Raw genomic sequence first — 13,446 nt, forward strand, 5'->3', positions numbered from 1 at the left:
CTCCATTCACCCAAAATCAGAAAAATTAGAAAATGTATGGTCAAAGGTTATGGTGATTTTGACAAATGAAACTGATTGCATCCTGGCCCTGTAGGCTACCCCAGGGCCCTGTACATCTCAGGAAAAACCCCATAACCCCTGACATTAAAGCTTTCCTATGGACCTAAGATCAGAATCCATGGCAAACATTATCATCTTCAATATGATATGCATAAGCCATCCCTTTTTGGATATACGGGATTGTGCTCCTGCCATTAATATATGGAATTGAGGAGTGGGGAGAAGGGAACGTAGAACATGTTTCCCATCCTAATGTCAGTTCAAATTACAGGCAAGAAACAAACAAAAAAAAGCCTTGTTCACCACTTCGGGAATCACACTGATTCATTTAAACATTGCCCAAACCACTTATATGCACCAACGCCATAGGAATCGATGGGGAAGGAAGAAATCAGTGAAGGTCATTTGAAATCTTAGTCAATATGATTGAAAAAAGCTATAATGATTGAACAGAAACTTTTACATAGGTTAAGAATGACTCAAATTATAGATGGAATAGAAAATGCAAAACTCTTATTTCATGGGTTGCAAACTTTGCGTAGACCTCATGCCTATATGGCCAGCACTGAATGTCAAGGAGGATCAATCCCTTCAGAAACAGAATTTCAGGGCTTAGCACAACGGGAAAGTTTCAATCCCCACTTTGCTATTCCTGGCATACCATGGTCTGACATCTGCAAACAAAGCAATGCATTAAAAAGTATATTCACAGTGCACGATGTGAGTGAGCTCACAAAATCCATGGACGCGTCTTTCCCATGCAGTACAGGATAAATGGGCATACCAGGATACTGGGAAAGTGTAGATAACCGTGAGGTTTGAAAAAGAAATGGACCCATCCTGACAAGAGCACTGACTGATGCCAGGCAAGTCTCCTCTCACCACCAACCATTTACTCTTATCAATCTAAGCTCTTCAAGTTCTCTTGTTTGGCCAAGGAAACTGAAGCCTGAGGCTCCAGATTGCCTACAATGGTGAAAAAGCAGGAGAATTTCTCGCATAGCCCCACACTTGGCTATAAAACACAGATCCATCCTGCACAGAGCGAGCATGTATAAAGTCGCATCATTCTTCTATACTATCAGCAGTATCAACTGTGTGAATCGGACATGGGCTATTTAAAATCCTCTGAAGCATTGCCCTTCTGGTCGCACACAGGGCTGCTATACCACACTGCTGGCATCAGTTTCATCATTACACTGCTTCTTCATAAGGAGGTGAAGAGTGCCCCTATTTCCCTACAAGACAGTAGTTGGGAGTGAACCATTCCTGAGTTGAGAGATATTTTAGCTCTGTCTTGCAGAGATTTACTCCTGTATATATCTTTTTTTTTTTTTTGTACTTCTACAAATTTTGCAGAATAAAGGACATGCAATGGCTCTTCCCTGATAAGTTGACACTGGTAGATGAAGTACTTTCAAGCACTCAAAGGTTACTGCAGCCCATCTGTCATTCTCTCGCCTGCCGTCATGCTGTCAAATTGCCAGGTTTGGCTAGCACACCCAAGGGCTCATTAATGAAGCTCAGAACATTGCAAGGCACAAGGCGGGGAGATGCCTTTTACACCTGAGTTTAAATTACACTGGATGAACACACCTTAAAGCAGTTTGTTGTAATTATACAATTGCAAAAGGCGTCGATATGCTTGTGTTCCGGTAGGACCATCTAATCTTTTCTGCTTCCCTTTCAGCTGTTAAGGCTTCAGTAAAATACAATGCATGTTTTTACCTTCCCTAAAGACACAACCGCTACATGCATGCAGGCAATGCAGAAGGTGCTCTCTGCAGTAGGTAGGAATGCAGTAGGCAGCTCATCCATTTATAACATACACAGATCCTCTGTGGTGGTGGTGGTGGTTCCCCAGCTCCTTGGCTGGCCTGCCACTCACACATCAGTGGCATGGAAAATTTAGAACATTTCTAGATAGCAACTGCACTACCACTGTCCCACAGCAGGAATTGCACAGAATAACCCAGTTACTAGGGAAGGATGGATGCCTAGATCTAGCAAAACTCTTGAGCTGTGCAGCCACACCATCGGCTTTTCTGCTGTGCATGCAGCAGGGGGCACTCTAGTTGCATGAAATATTCAGGTTCTGTGCTAGCCACTCTCCTAAAACTATCACCAAAATCGTCAATTTATCCCTGACTGAATGTAATTACCCCAAATGCCTCAAATCTGCAGTTATCAAACCTATTCTAAAAAAGAACAACTTAGATCCTGAAATCCTTACTAACTATCACCCCATCTCAAACCTATCGTTCTTAGCCAAAACCATTGAAAAAGTCGTACACACCCAACTTGATGACTATCTTGAAACAAACAACATCCTACTTCCAACTCAATATGGATTCCGAAAAAACCTAAAAACAGAATCTCTCCTTCTCTCACTAAATGACATAATACTAAGAGGTTTCGACAAAGGTGAAAAATACCTACTCATCCTCCTTGACCTCTCAGCTGCTTTTGACACAGTAAACCACAATATACTGTTAGAACGACTGACTCAAATCGGCTTAACTGACACCACCCTACAATGGTTCTCTTCCTATTTATCTGACAGAACCTACCAAGTTTTAATCAATAACAACCCATCCAAAAAGATCAACCTCAACACTGGAGTTCCCCAGGGATCAGCGTTATCCGCCACCCTATTTAACATATACCTTTCTCCCCATCTGCCAATTACTAAAAGATAATGGAATCACCCACTTCCTCTACGCCGACGACATTCAACTTCTAATTCCCATCCAAAATTCGATCGAAGACACCTACAAGAAAATCTCGACTCTACTTATCCCAATTAAACATCTCCTAAATTCTCTGAAGCTCATAATCAACATAGACAAAACTGAAATGATACTCATGGACAAAAAACCCAATCCAACTCCGCCACCCCTGCCTTTACTTGACAAACAAATGAACTCTATACTCCCCACCACCCACACCAGGAACCTTGGAATTATCATCGATAAAGAACTTTCATTTAAGAACCACATATCAAATAAAACTAAAGAAGGATATCACAGACTTCTAACCCTAAGACACTTAAAACCGTTTCTTAACCCTTATGATTTCAGAACGGTCTTACAACTACTCATTTTCTCCACCTTCGACTACTGCAACTCCTTACTAATTGGAATACCTTATTCAAACCTCAAACCGCTCCAGAGTTCTGACAGGAACAAAAAGAAATGAACACATAACGCCCATATTGATTTCACTTCATTGACTCCCAATTAAAGCACTCATCGAACACAAATCAATGACCATCATTCATAAAATTCTAAACAATGATCATCAAGGACTAAATGGCTTAAACATAACCCCCCAGAGTGCTGATTCTTCACAATAATGCCAGACCACACACTTCGAATGAGACTCGTCAGACAATTGCGAACCTACACTGGGGAGTTCTTGAACATCCACCATACAGTCCGGATTTGGCACCCAGCGATTTTCACTTGTTTGGCAAACTGAAAAGCCATCTCGGTGGTAAACATTTCACCAGCGATGAAGAAGTGGAAAAAGAGGTGAAGCGCTGGTTACGATGCCAGCCAAAAGACTTTTACGCAGAAGGTTTTGACGGACTTTTCAAACGCTGGGACAAATGTATAAATGTTCGCGGCGATTACGTTGAAAAGTAGTTGGTTTGTCCAGAAAAACTGTTTGTGACTATATTCTGTATATTTCACAGTAAATAATTCATCTTTTGCATTTAAATAAATTTCATGAATATTAATCCCATGTATGTTTGTGACTTACTTACTGACTTACCCTCGTATAAAACACCCAAAATTTAGGCAATATTACTCTCTAATCAGTGCTTAACACTAAATATCAAAATAACACTCCTTCAGGAGTGGGGTACAAGCACATATTACTTCAACAACCCTTATTATATACTGAACAAATTTTATTTTCTTAGAACAATTTCATACAAAAAATGATTCACAGCTCTCAAGCATTAATTATACAATTTGTCAAAAACTGTGTTTAATAATGCAATTAGAAAAACCTTATCTCTCTCACACCCATGCATACTTACACCTCACTCATAAAATCCTCATTAAATTAATACTATCACAAGTATTCAAAATATTTCTCCTAATTATTTTCCATGTTGTGTCTGTCTCATGACTAATACAAGTGGGCAACAAACCTCCCTCAATATTCACTTTTCTGATTCAAATGATGTATGAGCCCATACTGTCCTCTTACGCAGTGTTTGCTACCTCCGATATCTTTAATCTCATAACACTTCCCCAACACAATTTTTAATGCAATCTCATTGGATTCTGATGACAAAAATACCCTTTATAACATTATATTATATATATATATATATATATATAACATTTCACTTCTTTGCGAAAATAGGGAATACAGCTGCAACAATCCTTCTTTAAACATGTCACATTACTTCCCAACACATTACTTGGAAATTGTTGCTATTCTGTTAACCTGGCACAATCTTTCCATGCAAAAGTCACTTTTAAAGGGCCCGACTGACCCCAGTGGCTGGGGGCTTAGAACCCTGACCCCTGTGCGCACAGCACTGTGGCCTGAGCCAGTTCCAGTAGAGCTTATCTTGCTCAGCTCTCAATACCAAAGAACCTTGATGATTAAGAAGTGAGATCTCCGCAGATCATTAGCAAGCAAGGTATAATCTTGTTTCAGACTGTAGAATGCAGTTTTGTTTTTTTTTAACTTGCAGCCAGTCAGGGTAAAAAAAAACAAACCAACCCAAATAAACAATATTCAACTTACATAACCCCAGAGGAGGTAAGACAAATCCCTTGCAAGAATTCGTAATGTACTTCCTGGTATGTCTGTGCAGGTAAAAGTTTAGTAAATCTGTATGAAACAAGATTGAAACAAGATGATAGGGAATGTCACCGATAAATTATTTTCACCTCGGCCACACACTGTGCCAGGTGTTTGTTCGGTGAATTTACGTGCAAGCAAAGTCCAGAGTAAGCACTAGGGTGATATTCTAAAATATTCCTCTGTGCTGCGACCACTTACAGGGACGACTGCTTCTGTCTAACCTGAAACGTTGATCCTTCCGCACAAAGGGATTTTACTGCTATTATGAACGCTCCCAGGGGAAAGTCCCAGACGTCCCACAATGGCGATATCCAGTGGCCAGACTCATACCAGCTTATGGAGGGACCTGTGGCATGGGGGCTTGGCCAAGGACTATCACTGTAATGGCTGGAGTAAGGGGATGAGCGATAAAAAATGGGGCTGACCCTGGGCAGCTGTGCACATTGGTTCATGGAGCAGAAGGCTGCAATAGGAGCTGGTTCCAACGGAGCCGAAAGCCAAAAGGAGCGAGAGAAAGCCGCCAGGCCAAAAAGTACAAAATAATAAGAGCGCGCTATCTGAGAACCAAGCATTAGGAATTAGGAGATGATCAACACAGACTAAAACAGCAGTATCCAAATTGTGGCCAAGGTCTGCCAAAATGAAAAAAAGAGGCAACAAAGAAAGATAAAACCTGTCGATAAGCTTTAGAAAACTAGAAGAATTTCAAATGAATTAAGTCATTGTAAAAAGCGCTCTAAACTCACAAGACAAATAGGAAAATGGAGGGCAAGACAAGGATTTTACCCATTAAAACTCGCACATGACAGAGCTTTGACACGAAAAGATTTCCATTTATTTATTTATTTAAAAACATTTGCTACCTGCCCTTCCTATGTTCAGGGCTGGGTACAAAGAACACACACATTATTTAAAATACATAAAACAGATATAATAGATAAAAATACAATGGCAAGAAATAAAATAAATTAACAAGACGACGTGAAGACATGAATTTAAATTTAAGGCTATATGACATCATTGACAAGTGGCTAAGTTGAGTAGGCTTTCCGGCACGGGTACGTGTTTAGCTCCTTTTGAAGATTTTGCGTTCTTCAATTGTTCTGACGGAGTTCCGAAATGAAGGGCCTGCAACCGAAAAGGCTCGTCCCCTGGCCTCTTCGAGGTGTGCTTCTCTCAGAGAGGGAACCTCAAGTAGGCTTTGGTTCGCTGATCTCAGAGCTCTTGTAGGGCTGTGATCCAGGGAGATGTAATGCTGTAAAGCTGATTGTGAATAATGACCGCTAGCTTATATTGCGTGCGGTGAGTAATAGGCAACCAGTGCAATGCTTCTAAAATCGGAGTTATGTGAGCAGGGGGAGGAAGGCCAGGAAGACGTCTTGCTGCAGACTTTTGAATAATTTGAAGTGGACACAGTATGTACCCTGGGAGACCAAGGAAGAGTGAATTACAAAATAAGAAACAAAACAAGAAAAAGAGGAATTGTTTGGGACATCGAGGTCTGAGCAAGGCTAAAAGATGATTCTAATTGTTACCCTGAAAATTCAGAAAGCCGAATCTCTGGGCCCTAGCATCTTGTCTTGCTCTTCTCCTCCTTTCTTGCCTTATAACGTGTGAGTTTATAATCCATTTCAGGTTCCACTCTTTTATTAAGCAGTTTACAATATCATCTCATAAAATACATAGCATTACATAGATACAAAAACTAACATATGCATATTAATCAGAAACTTGATAAAACAGCATAATAAAAAGTACATATTAACCACAAGCTTGATAAATCAGCAGAAGTACAAGTAGGGGTTAACATTTAGATTGAATAATCCATGCTATAATGACAGCGCCGTACGTCCCCTAGGCCCTCTCCAGCATTATGCGGCTCTGACAAAGGTCATACACAAATCTATCTTTTGAGTACGTCTCCCTGTGCCCCTCCCAAACAGTGCAAAGGGGTAAAATGAGGCAGAGGAGAGTGAGATTTGCATGTGGTGGGTACAGTGTTTACTTATTAATGCATGCGCACATGCGGTAATCGGACTGACTGCACGCTGCCTCAGGTCACCCGAGGACAGGCCTTGCCCGCTCCTGCGTCTCCAAACATTAAGAGTTTTGTTTTCCCTAACAGGATAAGTACGGCTCCTAATCCTGGAGTGAGTGGGGAGCTGAGCTGAAAGGAAATGGCAACAGAGCCCCAGCCCGTCTGTGGTAACCTGATGATGTACTCGTGCGCCACTTGCCTCGCGTTCTTGATTTGTTGCTGGTGAGCATTTGGGTTATTTTCCTTCCCCCTTTAACGTGATTCCAGAAAAATATTTTTTTGTTTTAATTAACGATGTTGGTTGTCTGTCCCGGTGCTCTGCAATGGGTTGTTTTTTTTTGGGGGGTGCAGCTCTGTATCTCCTGTCGTATCACCATCTGTCGTTCGCAAATCCTCCTGGGGGGTCAAAATAATTGAATGAGAGGTTCTGTCAGTAATTTGCCTTGCTGTTCTTCACCTCTCCTTTCCCAGCTCTTCTAGCTCCTCCTCAAAGCAATCTCCATTTTTTCTTTTTTTTTTTTTAACTAAAAATGTTTTAAATCCAGAATTTTTGTCGTGGTCGTGTGTGTCTCCTCTATCACACCTATGCTGTCCAATTGCTGGTGCTCAGGTGAAGGGGCGGATTGCAGGAACATATCAGCCCTTGTATGCTTTCCTTGCAGCGATTGCTTCAACAGCTCTGACCCTTTAGAAAGACATCAAGTGACCTGGAGCCCAAAAATCTCCAAAATCAAATTTTACATTTTTCCTAAATAAGAAGTGGAGGACACCCTCGAGCCAGGGATGAGCAAACAGAGCTGTCCTCCCCCGTCCATCCAGCCGTGCAGTTGGCTGGCTCCCCCCCCCCCACAAGGTTGGTTACACGTCTCTTATATAGATAGATATCCTGGTACAGTGTTAAAGTCTCTTGTCAACCAATCAGCTCGTGAACCAGAAGCGATCCATGCTGTTCCCTGGACTTAAAAAAAAAGAAAGCAAACCAAGCCCTGGCTGAAGCTGGGGGAGAGTCCGTGATCGACAGCGGCACAGCTCCAGATGAAAGCAGCAAAGCCTGGGCCCGTGCAAGAGAGTTAGGAGCCAAAGGCGAGCCTTACAGCCTTGCATGCCTCTCTCCCCCCAGCCTTGCCCCCCCCCCCCCAAACACAATTACAGTTTATGCATTTATAATAACATTTTACCTGAAATTCAAGGTATAGTCTTCTGAGGTAAAAACATCACTTAAAACAATGTGCATATTATATTTAAGTACCAACCAGAAAACCCTTGCAAAAATGCCTATTGTAACACCAGTTGGGCTTGGGCACGGCCCTCAGAAAGTCAGGACCAAACCTCCCATAGGAAAACAGCACAAGCTACCAGCACTCAAACTCTTACAACCCTACCTATGAAAAGGCAAGACTTCAGATATGACACCAGGCCCTAAACACAGACAGATCCTCACCACATACCGAATAAAGGGACCATAAAAATATACACAGAAATGCGCAGAGAAAAACTGAACTGGAAATCACAAGCCAGACTCTACGTAATGCAACAATGGAAAACCCAGAAAATACCATCATTGCTCATAAAACATCAAACAATAAAATCAAGAACTATAAAACATCAATCACAATAGGAAAATCATACTAAAAATATATATTTCAAAACAGCTGATGAATAATCCAGTAATTTAACTCATATACAAATTTTTGAAAAATTCCCAAACACCAATAAAATATTTCAAACACAGCAGACATCAAATAATATCCAAGAACTAAAACGAATAAGGATAGAAAAAAAAAAAAATTCCCCGGTTCTCCATGCCTGGGAACGTTTAATTCCAGTCACCTTGAGATGGTCATGAATTAGATGCTCTCTAGCACATGTCACACACACACAGTCCTCCTCTCTCACTGATTGGCTTGCTTGCTCTGACACGCGTGCTCTCTCTCACGGCCTTATGCGTGCTCTCACACACATGCTGACTCATTCACTCTCCCTCACACACATGCTCGCTGACACACTCTCGCATGTTTACTGGCACAGTACAGTCTGACTCCTCCGTCTAGTCAGTCTTATGCACACTCACACATGCTGTCATTCTCTCCCTTGCACACATGCTCGCTGACACACTCTCGCATGTTTACTGGCACAGTACAGTCCGACTCCTCCGTCTAGTCAGTCTTATGCACACTCACACATGCTGTCATTCTCTCCCTTGCACACATGCTCGCTGACACACTCTCGCATGTTTACTGGCACAGTACAGTCCGACTCCTCCGTCTAGTCAGTCTTATGCACACTCACACATGCTGTCATTCTCTCCCTTGCACACATGCTCGCTGACACACTCTCGCATGTTTACTGGCACAGTACAGTCCGACTCCTCCGTCTAGTCAGTCTTATGCACACTCACACATGCTGTCATTCTCTCCCTTGCACACATGCTCGCTGACACACTTGCACTCTAACGCTCACACCCTCACTGCCTCATACATTCAGTCAGGCTCACTCATGTTTGCTTTTCTCCCCCTCTGTCTGTAAATAAGTAAAACAAACATTATTACTTACAATGGTGGACAGGGAAAATTCAGGCAGGCCCCAAGAGAGGAGAGTCTGGGTGGGCTTTTGTGGGAGTGGGGGGGGGGGGGGGGGGTGGCCATTTGGTTTGGGAAGGCCAGAGAAGCTGTTTGACTTTAAATGTATTTTTGCTGTGGCAGGACACTGAAAAGGAGCCTGCCAAGGAGGAAAACCCAGGGAGCTGGGAGTCGGGCGTTCAGCCCGCGGGGAGGCAGCCCGCCGGCAAAACCAGAAGCGGGGCGGGCACGAATGGAGGCGGCAAGAGTGATGATGGGGGACGGGGCGGGCGCGGCGAGTGAGCCCATGGAACCGGGGAATGCTGCCGCCGTGGGGGAAACGCAAACTCAGCGCTAAGCGGAGAGCCTCGGGGGGGGGAGTGTGTGTGGCGCCCGCTCACTGAGAAACGTCACATGGCCGCCGCGATTCTGTACCGGGCACGAGGCGGCCGACGCCCTACACGAGAGCGGGGTGCGCGGCCCCCGTCTCCGTGGACAGTAGGGGATGCTACTTGCCTGGGCGAGCACCCGGCCCAGCGTTGCTCCTCCCCCTCGTGGGCTCCGTCACCGTGTGTCTGACCAGAGCCCCTTGAAGGGCATCCACGGGGGGGGGGGGGTCTCAGCTTCTCACTCCATCTCACGTCTGGCAGGAAGCAGCCCCCTCTCCCTTGCTTGCCACCACGTGGATGACTTCGGAAAGATTCTCCGTCCGGTTTTCCCGCGTCGGAGGCCTGTAGGCCACACCCCCCGTGGATGGAAGGGACATGGGCAATTTCTTTTTTGTTTTTTTTTTTTAAGATAGCAGACGGCGCTTCATCCTTCCCATCCCACCCCCCCCCCCCCCCCTTGCACTTCAGTTGCTTGGATGTTGTTTTTGACGTAAAGAGCAACGCTCCCCCTCCCCCCCCTTTTCTATCATCTCTGTCCTTCCTCAACAGGTTATAGGCCGGGGGCGGCTGTAATCCCACTCACGAGCTTCACCGAGTCTGTGTGACTGCAACTTCACTGCAGATACCCTGAAAACCCGGCTGGCTGTGGGGTCACTGAGTCGTGTTTGGAAACCATCATCACAGGGTTTTATTCCCAAATTAATTTTATCCATTCAGTACCCACAGAAGCAAAAAAACCCAAAAGCCCCCTCTTTATCGAATATGACCCAGAGAAGAAGAATAGGCGAAACCCATCAGTACCCCGCGTCCGCCGCTCACTCCAGCTGATCTCCTCCTCCTCCTGCAAATGACAGCTCCTCTGTGATCACCCCAGAAAGCAGCTTTCTTTCCCCTTTCAGCAGTCCTCCCTTCCTTCTCCGGGATCCTAGGCAATTGTAGTCGACAAAGGAACAGCAGGTGCCTTTTCCAAGGAAGGGCCTTTCAGCCGTTCAGCAGGCTTAAATGCGCCCAGCCCCGGTTCCCTGGCAAGGCTGGCACGAGTCCCTCCTGGACATAAAGCCTGAGCCCTCCTTCTTGGCAGCTTGGAGCTCTGCTGCTGGGCTACCGACCACTTGACGCTTTGGCAGCACAGCCAGAGCTGTGAGGCCTAAGATTCAGAGATCTTAACCTTTGCCCCTTCCTCACTATGCAGCCTCAGAGGCACCCCCCCCCTTCCCCCTCCCCCCCAATCCAGCCTTTTATGGTTTCATTCATTCTTCCTTTCTTTGCCATTCCCCAGGGAGGGATGGAATTAGGGTTATCCCCACCCAGATGCAAGCTGCTGTGCTTCTTTCTGTACCTTGGAAGAGAGAGAGGGGGATGTGAAGAAGGAAGCCACTGTCCTGCGGAGGAATCCAAATCCTTCTCCTGGGTTCAGCCGATGACTAACAAATAGGCAGTTAGAAAGCCTGAGAACTGACTGAGTCTCCCTGGCCTCAGCCTTGCACCTCCTTTGGATGCCCATAAGGAAAACCTTATTCTTTTTCCACCTCACCCTTAGAAAGTGTCACCTAGTCCTGATGCCAGGAATGTGTCGCCGGGCATCTCAGACATGGCTGCGTGTGCATTCTGGCAGTGTTAAATATAATAACCTGTGCCTTACTGCAGTTTTATGGGGGTGTAACGCTCACTGTACCGGCACCAGTACCGCTTGCTTTCTCGGCAGCGCCTCTGACAACCGTGTCCTTTTTTTTTTTGTACAGTGCTGGGTTTTGTTAATCCACAAAAGGTTGACCATGTGGCACCAAGTCACATGACACCAACAAGGTGCTTCCATCGTACCTATGTCGGTAATTTGTGATTGACCTGAATCACACTCTTCAAACGTCAGAATCCGATACACGCTGTAAAGCCATGGTAGTCACTTTAAGTCCTTGAGCGCAATAAACCCAACTGAATAAAGGAACATAAGAACATAAGAAAATGCCATACTGGGTCAGACCAAGGGTCCATCAAGCCCAGCGTCCTGTTTCCAACAGTGGCCAATCCAGGCCATAAGAACCTGGCAAGTACCCACTCACAATGAATATTAATCGGATATATCTGCACACATTTGGCCAATGAAATCGCTATTTTTGCGACTGCTTGGTAACTCTCGAAGCTAGGAATCCACTCCCGTAAAAATTCCAAGAAACGGTCAAGCTCTCAGGAGTGGAATGTTCACAGGTTATAATACCTCAGATTGGGCCAATTTGAGAATAATCTAAAATCAACTCTTCAAATCACACCATTTTCTCGGTACTGCAATTCACTGGGAACCTGGAGAGTTCCCTGGATAATTAAAGTCCTAGGATAAGGATGCACACCCTCTCGATCCCTGTTCACAGTGGAATAACCATGTGCACACTCAGGCTGCAAAGTGTGGTTAGAAATCCATAAATGAGTATCTCTTTATGAGAGAGCCTTAGCAAATGAAATCTTTTCACCATCTCAGCATAAAAGCACGATGATGCTTTTAGCAGCTTAAGCAAAGGCAGATGAGCGAGAGAGAATGTCGTAAATTATCCTCCAAGGCTGCCTATTTCCTATGGTAAGAGCACCCCCCAGTGGTCAGCTGCTGAATACGTCCCAATCTGTTTCTCAGTCATGGCCAACAATCACCCATTTCAGCTTAAATGAGGGATACAGAACTCCACTCCTTGGAGTCATAAAATAGTGGGCTTTTTGGATAACCAAAACGGTACATTTTCAAAGGCTTAGGCACCATTTATGTGGGGGGAGACTTACCTGCCTGTGTCTGATTTAGGTGGGTCGAGTGGATTTGTAGCTGGCTGAACATTCGCATGTGCTTTTAGCCACAGGCATTTCAGAGGGCATGCTGGAGGCTTGGCTAGACACTGTTTGCACATTTTAATATAAATGTAATAGGCGGGCCAGTAACACGTACTTGACACCATGCAAGCAGATGTGTGTAATTTTAGCCACGTGACAAGTTAATATTCAAAAGATGACGTGCACGGGTGCCCTCAATTTGAAAACAGGCAGGATCAGCGTGCGCTGAAATTTTCAAGTCTGTTATCAGACGCCCTGTGGCAAACGTTCCCCAAGCCTAACGTAGTGCTTACAAACAAACATAGGCGTCTCACTCTCTTGTGAATAATCATTGTGGGCATTCTAAAACCCAGACGCCACCATGGATAAGGATTGGACTCAAATATTTGATTTTTGGTTGTGGACTCGAGGCGCTAGATGTGTCTGCTCCTGAGGGATAATCCCCGACATTGTCAGACTGCAGACCTGGGAACCCTGGAACATATATTAACATGGTGGGATGGATTCATTAAAGCTGCATGCGTTCCCCACCTACGAGGACTGGCTTGTAGGATCTTACAGTTCCCTCGGTCCTGGCTTCTATTGAGCTCTGCCTTCTTTCCTAACTAGCTGCTGTTTCTGTTTTCCAATTTAGACCAGCCATAACCATGATGGTCCTTGGCCACGGGCCATGATGTTAACGTAGTCTGCTTTTGCAGATTTTACTGTTTGCACTCCACTTGGGGCAAGCTTTGTGGATGGAAAGCCAGTTTCTAAATTG

Source organism: Rhinatrema bivittatum, chromosome 15 (assembly GCF_901001135.1).
Source record: "Rhinatrema bivittatum chromosome 15, aRhiBiv1.1, whole genome shotgun sequence".
NCBI lineage: Eukaryota > Metazoa > Chordata > Amphibia > Gymnophiona > Rhinatrematidae > Rhinatrema > Rhinatrema bivittatum.